The sequence below is a fragment of the Xenopus laevis genome, chromosome 5L, assembly GCF_017654675.1.
Source record: "Xenopus laevis strain J_2021 chromosome 5L, Xenopus_laevis_v10.1, whole genome shotgun sequence".
Lineage (NCBI taxonomy): Eukaryota > Metazoa > Chordata > Amphibia > Anura > Pipidae > Xenopus > Xenopus laevis.
In genome coordinates this window covers 106,024,933-106,035,674 of record NC_054379.1, presented here as the reverse complement: position 1 = coordinate 106,035,674, position 10,742 = coordinate 106,024,933, and the positions used below count along the sequence as shown (strand labels likewise).

General features: G+C 38.8%; 2 long non-coding RNA genes across 2 annotated transcripts; one reads left to right on the top strand and one right to left on the bottom strand.

The window, feature by feature from the left end:
- Positions 1–101: 101 nt before the first annotated feature.
- On the bottom strand, positions 102–1,561 carry LOC121393777. The gene is made up of 3 exons (XR_005961340.1): positions 1,476–1,561; positions 258–392; positions 102–167 (listed from the first exon to the last, which is right to left on the bottom strand). It is a non-coding gene; the product is annotated as an uncharacterized LOC121393777 (long non-coding RNA).
- A 6,134-nt stretch (positions 1,562–7,695) lies between these two features.
- LOC121393776 lies at positions 7,696–8,573 on the top strand. Its single transcript, XR_005961339.1, has 2 exons — positions 7,696–7,822; positions 8,543–8,573. It is a non-coding gene; the product is annotated as an uncharacterized LOC121393776 (long non-coding RNA).
- Positions 8,574–10,742: the final 2,169 nt, after the last annotated feature.

Below are 10,742 nucleotides of genomic sequence, written 5' to 3'. Positions count from 1 at the left end.
GTTTTAGATTTATACTAGTTTCTTCCACCTGCTTTGTCAGATTCAACAATCTACTGGACAGGGAGCAGAGGTTGATCGAACTTCTACTTGTTTTCCCATGAGGCTTCGAATTGCCCTTCCAGTTGTCTTTGTGTTTTTAGAATCTTTCCAATTTCATTTCCAACTATCTAACATGAGATACAAGACATTATTACAGATAAACAGACTTATCTTAGAGAAAGGCAAAAATACCCAACCAACTATTTATGGTCACTAACATCACTGCGGCCATGGTAAGAGACAGGCATGATGTATCCAAGAACGGAGAGTTGATCTAGGCTGTCCTCCAGTACGGTGCACACCCGAAGCACATCCAGCATAGACAATGCCATCTTTTAAGGATTTTTCAGGACCTGCATGGTTTGGAGGTGTCAGAATTCAAAGCCTTTAGTTTGTAGCAACTACAAACAAACAATTGACAATGACTATGGGTTGCTGATTTTCATGTTCAGTTTCATGTGGAAATAAAGGTGGACTGGTAACTTTCCTCACAACTTTTCTTCCCTGCAGCATTTACGTTTGTATGTGAGTCCTGAGACACATGACGAGTATTAGATAAGCAACAAAATCAAACTGGAGCAGCACACTCGCGTGTCTCAGGTCTCACATACAGACTTATATGCTGCAGGGAAGAAAAGTTGTAAGGAAAGTTACCAGTTACCAGTCCACCTTTATTTCCACATACTTAGTGAAAGGGGAGGGGGAGCTGCAGAAGGAGAGCAGGTTACTGAGAAACACGGAGCTTTTAAACTTCTCAAACTACGGGTGCTGCTTTCAGAGGGGGGGTGCTGGCTGCAGGGGGGACTGGCTCAGGGGGGAGAGAAGGAGTTTCTTCATGAATCAATAAGGGAACGGAACGAAGGAGCCTTTGAAGCCACTGAACTACCGATGTGTCTTTACACAGCACTGACTGACTGACAGCACGAACAGCCAATGAGAGAGAGGACAGAGCAGTTATGCAGAGAAACACGACCCGACCTCAGAGCTGGCCAGAGGCAGGTAGAAGAGAAGCAGCTAGAAATAGATTCACTATAATGACTGGAATATTTTAAAAACTATACATTTTTTTTAATACATTATATTTAGACATTTTAATTACTTGATGCAACAATTCTTTTTACAAATTTTTAATTTTGCGATAGTTGCAACTGAAGATATATACATATATATAAATAATTCTCTTTATCCTACTTGTATTACTTTACAGTTGCAATACTAGCAAATCTGTATAATTCACCTCCATTTCTTGCCCTGGTTCCCGTAACAGTCCTGATATATATATATATAGTGTTATAACCAATACAGCCAAGTAAATAAACATTTACTGTAGAACAAATATTATATAGCTGTATATTTACAGTCACGTACAATGTCATATATCAAACAGCTATATATAATGACAATACATATTTTCAGAACATTGATGTGCTAGTTACCTGACTTTCGGGAACACCCAGTGTATACATACAGTTGCCATGAGGACCGTAGCCACCCCCCTCCCTCCTCTGCCTTGACTGCAGATAAGGTAACGATCTGAAAAAAACCGGCACAAGAGTAGGCAGCCTGTGCCTGGGACTGTTGCACGGAGCTTGGGGGTGGAGTCCAAGAATTGAGCAGGAGCTTTCTAAAGAAATATTAGGGCATGATGTAGCTGGGCAGGCGGCAGGAGAGGCACAAAACATAGTAAGTCCACTCCCATATAACTTATTCTCCCCATATTTTTGTCTCCCAGAGCATCTGGGGAGCCAGTGTGGAGAAATCTGTACAGAGCTGTGGGCAGGCTGCTTTGCGAGATGTCTGTGTGTTTGTGCTTAACTTTTATCAGCTTATCCATTAGTGTTTTTGCTCCATTAACTTTTCCTCTGTTTATAAGGGATAATGTACCCCCTACTGTAAATGATAAGGATATTAGAAGTCACTGAGGGGTTGTTCTGTGACCATTTAAAGGCACAAGGCTGCAGGCTGAGTTATACAGGGAACTCTGAGTATCACTCAAATGGATGAGTACAAAATCATTGTGTGTTTACATGTGGGCTGCTTTGATTTTTTTTGCCCGGGCTGCTTTTTACTCCCAGTCCGGCCCTGCATGGGCATCTCAGGTATTCTACGCTCTTAACTACCCATCATGCAAAGCGTTCTCCCTTCCTTTTCCTCCATCTTGGATACCAGTGCGGGTGAGCTTAGCGAATAGTGAAAAATTAATGCTGAAAATCTACAGTTTCACGTGTCGTATGTGGCAAATACCGACATGAACGGAAAAGTCTACCTGAGGGCTATTTGCCGTGCGGATGGTTGTGATAACGAGAGGATTGTACTTCAGTAGGATTGGAATCTTGTCTCAGCGTATTTCCCGGCTTATTTTGTAGCTGTGCAAGTAGTGCAGATACTTTATATAATTGCTGCAATGAAAGTTGTGGCAAAGTTTCCCTGACTCTTGCTGGGACCGCTTATCTTGTTTACAAGTTAATTTGGCACCTAATAGCGAATAACTCTGTCTAAATGCTACCGACTAACGTGCTGGGAAAGCGACTTGTTGTGTGCAGCTTTTCTGCAGCCACTTATTCGTACAGTTCATTTAGAGAACGTCAGTCCCATTTGAAAGTCTGTTCAGGCCGCTAAGTGCTGGCGTGTGTGACTAATTCATGTTTTCCTGACTCGGGTAAATACAGGAGGCTGGTGATGTGAACCCAGAGCCTGTTTTTTGCTGACAATTCACATGTATATGGGGAGAATGTGGTGATCATATGTCCTATACGGAAAGGGGTTGCTTTTAGACTTCATTATAGAGACAAGTCACCTAACCCCATGTCGTAAGTGTGATACTGATCTATTCGTGGATTTTATTCTTTAAACTCAAAGAACAAGCCTTATTCACTGGGCAGGCAGTGTGTTGGTGGTGTGGGGTTCAACCCCTGGGTCCATTTTATCTGTATTTCCCAGGATCCCTTGTACATGTTTAGTACAGGTCCATTTGCCTGTAGTGTGCACAGATAAGACTAACTACAAGGGGTACCTAAAAATTACAGGTAAGACTAACTACAAGGTGGCCCCTAGATTGAAATGAGTGGATCACGCTAGTGACAGGCTTAGATGAGATCAATGGTGATGTTTATGCTAAGATGCACTGTTTATGTCTAGTTTACAATATCACCAGATATAGATATACATTTTATATCCCTGAAAATACTGGCTGGTTACATTACAAATTGGTGCCTGCTAACCAGAAAACTGATTTTGGGGGCGGGGTGTCTCTATCTTTCATTTAGTTCAGTCATATAGAAAACATCAGGTGTTGGGGTGAGTTGAACCTTATTAACTAATCCATGCAGATGTTCACGTTGTTATAAAGACTCCTTTTAAGATGGAAGCAAGCTTAATTGTTTTTTTTTTCTTTTTTAATTTGTTCTTCACCAAATTACCTTTAAGGGCAGAGACACACGTAGGAGGTTAGTCACCCGAAGAAAAGGCGACTAATCTCCGCAAATCTCCACGTGTGTCTCTGCCCTAAAGGTGAGTGGAGCTGATGGCATCCTCTTTTCTTCCATGCTATATTAAGTATTGAAGTTGGCATATCTTTATATTGGTGTTTGTTACTGGTTATAAATGTCAGGTATGTGTCTACAACCTTTTCCATTGGGCACAAACACCATGTGGTCTCATTGCAGGCTTTCCCAGCACAAGACTTATGACTTCATATTGACCATAGTAACAGCGTAAACATTAGCAAACTGAAGCATTATTAGGCACCAGTTGCAGCATTGTACTGTATTTGTGAGGTTTCATCTATATCTCTCTCCTGTGACATTTTTTAAGGACAGTCATTGAATCAAACTCTAAATGTGATTCAAAGGGGAAGGAAACCTAGTCGGCGCAAAAACCCTCCCCCCCCGTGTGTTGCACACCCTCCCTCCTCCCCCTGGCCTACCTGTCCCGCTGGGCAAATGCCCCTAACTTGTTACTTACCCTTCTGCGCAGGTCCAGTCCAGAGAGTTCAGATGCCATCTTCTTCCACTCGATCTTCTTCCTGCTTTGAACGGCGTTTTGGCACATGCGCAGTAGGAGCATTTCGCCGGTACGGATCTACTGCGCATGCGCCAAAAGTCACAAAGTGACTTTTGGCGCATGCGCAGTAGATCGTACCGGCGAAATGCTCCTACTGCGCATGCGCCGGTCAAAGCAGGAAGAAGATCGCGTGGAAGAAGATGTCGTCTGTGAACTCCCTGGACTGGACCTGCGCAGAAGGGTAAGTAACAAGTTAGGGGCATTTGCCCAGCGGGACGGGTAGGCCAGGGGGGAGGAGGGAGTGTGGGCAACACATGGGAGGGGGGAGGGTTTTTGCGCCAACTAGGTTTCCTTTCCCTTTAAGCACAAGAGCTGTGCAGTCTTACACTAGAATGTCAAAACCTCAATCCCTTTGTTTTACAGTCCTGCCTGCATCTGGACATTAGGAGAACAAAATGTCTGGAAGGTATGTATAAGAATGAATTCTTTTAACACTGAATGACAAAAAAGCAATTCTTTACTTGTCACTCAAGTCTGCAGTACTCCTGACATGGAGTTTTAGTTGTTGCTGTCATGAAGAATGCAGACACAAATCCTATACCTTTTTCTTTATATTTCTTCCAGTTTCTAAGACTTGCTTAGACATAAGGTTTATTAATGTTAACCTAAATTATTTAAATCTATATGTATATATGTATATAGGTATGGGACCTGTTATACAGAATGCTCGGGACCCGGGGTTTTCCAGATAACCGATCTTTCTTTATTTTGGATCTTCGTACCTTAAATCTACTAGAAAATCATTTGATCATTAAATAAACCCAATAGGCTGGTTTTAATTCCAATATGAATTATTTATAGTTTAGTTTGGATCAAGTACAAGTATTAATATAGAGAAAAATAAAATCTAAAAAAAATTTAGATTTGGATAAAATGGAGTCTATGGGAGATGGCAATTCCAGAATTCAAAGCTTTCTGGATAATGGGGTTTCGAATAAGGATCCCATAACTGTATTTATTCTGTACTGTATTTGGAGATGTGTAAAAAAAAAAATATCTATCTATCTATCTATCTATCTATCTATCTATATATATATATATATATATATATATATATATATATATCATGATGTCGGCTCTTTTGCATTCTTAGGGCATTTTGAAAATCTATGTATGCGTACATTTTATATCTGAAATGCAAAGTATCGTTTTATTGTGGAAAAAGATATTAAACTTAATTCTAAACTAAAGGTATTGGAGATTTGTGTTCCTTTGTGTTTAATAACATTTTGTAATTTTTTTTTTTTCAGATTGTGGTGCAAAGCCACTTTTGCTGGCTACAAGCGAGGCCTTCGTAACCAGAGGGAGCGCACAGCTCTTCTTAAAGTTGAAGGAGTCTATGCTCGAGATGAAACCGAATTCTATTTGGGAAAAAGATGTGCCTACGTGTACAAAGCAAAAAAGTAATTATCTTGTACTTTTGGGAGTCCATCACTTGAATTATTTGCTGTTCTTTTGTCGATGACTTGCACAGGGAATGACTGATCAGCCAATGCTTTATTTTGTTTTTATAAAAATGGAAGTATATGATCACTGATGTTTTAGCATCAGAGGCAGTTAGTGTAATGTAGATTGATTTTTTTATGGTGAGCTGACTTCAGTCTGGAGAAGAATAGAAAATCTAAAATATGAGGCTTTTTTGTTAGTACAGGTATGGGACCCGTTCTGCTCGGGACCTGGGGTTTTCCGGATAACGGTTCTTTTCGTAATTTGGGTCTTCATGCCTTAAGTCTACTAGAAATTCATTTAATTATTAAATAAACCCAATAGGCTGGTTTTGCTTCCAATAATGATTAATTATATCTTAGTTGGGATCAAGTACAAGCTACTGTTTTATTACAGAGAAAAAGGAAATCATTTTTAAAAATTTGGATTATTTGGATAAAATGGAGTCTATGGGAGACATCCATTTTGTAATGGTTTCCGGATAAGGGGTCCTATACCTGTATTTAGTCTTTATATTCGGACCCTCATCACAAATAAATTCTTGGGTTAGGGATAGAAGTTCTTTGCTTGCTGAGTAAATAGGCCACCTTTCAAAGCAACATTTGTATTTTATACAATATATTTTGACCTAAGATTTTACTTTTTTGGATGAGTTTGTTGCACAAGCAATGTATAAATTCCTCTCAGAATATTTATTGCAGATAGACATTTTGCAGGTTAACCTAAACTGATATTTTGACTGAGCATTTTTAGAAAGCATGTTCATTTTAAGATTTTTCACTATAAGAAAAATAGCACAGCCCACAAGATGATAGCAATTTAAAACAGCAGATAAAACATCCACTGTGCTAAACTGCAAACTTGGGTGGCTGTTACCAGCTTCTCCCCCTACTGCAAGGGTTTTTAGAAATACAATGGAAGAATGCTGCTGCACTTGTTGATACAAGCAAGTGACTAATTTATTGCCTTATGATATACACCAGGGCTGTCAAACTGGAGGCCCGCAGGCTATATCTGGCCCTCTAGAAGATTATTATGGCTCCTAGTCTGCTGAAAGACTCTATCTAGACTTCACTCTATGACACGGTTTTAATTTAATCAGGCCCATCAACATTTTTTATGAGAAAAAACTGGCGCACTACATGTAATAAGTTGGACATTATCTGTTATTTATGTAACCTGTTCAAACTCATCGGCTTTTAGGGCAGGGGCACATGCAAAGATTCACAGAGATTTCATTGCACGCCGACTAATTGTCTCTTATTCCTGAAAACCCTTCCCGTCGGCTAGAATAGTGAGGCAATTTTGGAAAATTTGCGATTTAGATTCTATCCGGTGGGAAGGCTTTTCAGGGAGATCAGGCGCCTGAATCTTCTCGTGTGCCCGTGCCTTACCACTGCATGCTAACAGTATAGTGTATGTCAATTACTTTAAAACTTTTGTGTTCATAACATAATGTATTTTCCATGTTGATTGACAGGAGTTAAGTACACAACATACAAGGTATTCATCATTGCTATGGCTCAAAAATATAAACTGCATCCTTTGGTAAATCAAAGTTAAACTACATGTTGGAAAACCTAAAACAACTTGAACAACAACTTAAGTATTGAACTTGCATACAGCTGTACAATAGCTGCTAAATACAATCCAAAATTAACTAAAGTATTGTTCTTAGAAATGGATTTGCTTCTGCCATATTCTCCTTCAAAGAAGCTCCTAAATTGGATTTGATTATTTTCAGTGCTTGTATTTAGTCATTTAGAGTCTGTACATTTTTTAACTGTTTGCTGTCCTGCTAAGATGTTATACTGTTCAAAAGATTGTTACTGTTACCCGTAAGGCTTGAATATACTATGAGCAAATAAACCACTGAGCTAGAGCCTGCATCAGCTGAGGTTCTGCACTATTCTTCATTGAATGTATGTAGGGTATGTGCAAAATCTGTATTTTAGTAATAAGGCGTATAAGTGGTCTGCTCACCTCCAAAGTAGCAGAAAAATATTTAAACTGGAAATGAGAAATGGTTTTCCTTTCAAAGATTACTTCTGCCTTTTTCCTAAAATGAGACAAACGTGTGTGTCTAAATGTGCTCTTTTATGGTGTAATTAAACTTGTTTTTTATTTCTTTTTAGTAACTGACTCTGGTGGAAAGCCCAACAGAACTCGTGTGATCTGGGGAAAGGTGACCAGAGCTCATGGAAACAGTGGAATGGTCCGTGCTAAGTTCCGCTCTAACCTCCCAGCTAAAGCCATTGGGCACAGAATCCGTGTGGTAAGCAATTGCTTTTATTGGTGAAAAGTGAAGGGAATAATTTTCTTAAACTCTGTATATGAATGTTTATGAATATGTTGCCCCTATAGTGAAAACAGTTTTTCAGTGTTTGTGGCTGCTTCCACTAAAATTATTGCCAGAGACCAAACTTCCTGTTCAAAAAAAAAAAAATTTGCAAAAAATGTAAAGAGACGGTGCCAATGCGGCCATGGCCCATGGTGCAAACGTGACTCTTTCTGTTGGCCTTTTACTTCCAAACACCCATAAGCCAAGTTTTGAGTTCTGTCATAACACCACCACTTTACAATTGAGGATAACTTCCCCAACACCCCTCCAAGGCCGGTCCTTCAGGACTTTACTTTGGCCTGGGCACCTGAGAGCACTGTGTGCAAAAGAAAATATCTCTAATTGTATGCATGTTGAAGCTAGATGGCTTGTCATCTTACAAGCAAGGCTAGTTGTCTTAATAAGCAATTGTATAACTGCTGAATTTCTACTTTTACTATATGTCTGCTGCCTTTGCTTCGCTTTGCCACTTTAAGTTATTATTGAATGAAAACTAAGAAATGCATATTATCCAGTTAGGACGTCATGGCAGTTTTGTGCATGCACTGTAGATCTTTGCTGGCTTATAAAAGGTTAAATCATACTGAAAGTCTTGCGTTTTTTACCATGCATTTTTGATTAAAATTTCTGACCAGTCTATTTTTTTGTTTTCAGATGCTTTACCCATCAAGGATCTAAATGTTAAGAAAAAATAAAAAGAAACACTCTAGATCTTTTCTATTTTTTGTGTTGTTTTTGAGGCTTCTCTGTCACACATTTCTTAAGCACTAACATGCTGTACAATTAATGGGACTATACACCGAACATACAGATTTACATAAAAACATCAATCAAGGATACAAGCGTTAAATCATAAAGGAAATCTGCCAGGGCAAGCTTAAAGGATAAGTAAACCTTTAAAACAAGTGAATGTAAAACTGATGAGGGGGCTATTTTAAGCACTTTTATAATTTACATCCATTATTTATTTTGTTTTATACCAAGATATTAAGGGATACATGTACTGTTAATATGAATGAATTTTGTTACAACAGCGCCACCTGCTGGTCAGTTTCCCACCAGTCTGACCACCAAGTAGTCAAGGAAGTTGTCGGGAGAAAGAAAGAGGCTGCTCTGATGTTCTTCTGCTTAGGAATAAAATTAGAAACCTTTCTCAGATCTTTCCTAAGCAGAAGAACATCAGCCTCTTTCTTTCTCCTGACAACTTCCTTGACTACTTGCTGGTCAGACTGGTGGGAAACTGACCAGCAGGTGGCGCTGTTGTAACAAAATTCATTCATATTAACAGTACATGTATCCCTTAATATCTTGGAATGTAAACAAAATAAATAATGAATTTAAATGACAAAAGTTCTTAGAATAGCCCCCTCATCAGTTTTACATTCACTTATTTTAAAGGTTTACTTATCCTTTAAGCATTCTGAAATAATTTGCTGACCAATCCATATTTACTATCTCGGTTATGTTATTTCTCAGGCATATGTGCAGTACTCATTTTGGGTTATTGTGGAATTCTTCCATTGTTATTGCTGGAAATACAAACTTTGACTTGGGTTTTTGGGGTTGTTCCACCTTTCCTTATTAGTAAAGATAGTATAAACAATTCCACAGAAGCGCTGCTTCAATTTTTTTTCTCCCTAAAAGGAGCCCAGTCAAGGAAAATTGCTGGGAAGGGCAAATACATTGGAAATCCATCCATGTAAATATCCTTGTCCTTTTAGCCTAGTAACCAAAGCTGATTTTATATGAATGGAAATGTAACCTTAAGCTGTTTTCAAACAACTATAAAATCAGGGAAATGCTACCATTGAAATGCATTATAAATTGATGGAACCACAAAAAAAATTGTAAAATGCGAGAACTTAAAATCAGGGTATTTAAAGCCGAGGTTTCACTGTATTGGAATTCTATTTTTGATTAGTGGAGTCCAAAATATAGCACTCAAAAACTGAAGGTATTGTCTAGACCTGAAAAGTTGAATTACATTAACTGATGTGTGCTACAGCATTTTTGGATTCTCTTATGGGTTTTTTTTGTGGACTATTTGCTGTTTTGCACTTGACACTGTACTGTAGCAACAGGTAGAGCACACAACATTGTATGGAAACGCCTGGATATCTGACATAGATGGGGAAAACTCAGGGAGTAATTACGACTGTAGAACTGCACCCCCCCCAAGGGTATAAGACCCCTAAAATATAACTTTAATAAGCCCCTCTAAAGTACTGAGAATTATATTGTATAGCGTATAATTTAGGACAAAAACCTAACACTTCGGGCAAGATATAAACAGACCAATTCAAGTGGGAAGACCCACTGAGCAAGGCCAATTTCCTTGACCATAGAATACACCTGTATACCACACTGTTACCTCAGAGTGCCTCAAATGAGGCTGTACATTACCACTATGAATTTTAAATTAAATGAAACAACTCAGAGCAGTGGAACTGCAGACTTTCAGCTTTTATTCAGTGGTTTGAACAAAAAGATTGCATAAAAATGTGAGGAAGTAAAGCCTTTTAACACAAGCAATTGTAATTGGACAAATGAAAAAAAACTGAAAAAAAAATGTTAATTTCTAATACTTGGTTGAAAACCCTTTGCTGGCAATGACAGCCTGAAGTCTCTAACTCATGGACATCACCAGATTCTGGGTTCCCTACTTTTTAATGCTCTGCCAGGCCTTTACAGCATTGCTTTCAGTTGCTGTTTGGTTGTGGGCCTTTCTGTCCGAAGTTTATTTTTCAACAAGTGAAATACATGCTCAATTGGGTTTAGGTGACTGACTTGGTCATTCAAGAATATTCCACTTCTTTGCTTTAATAAACTCCTAGGTTGCTTTGGCTGTATGTTT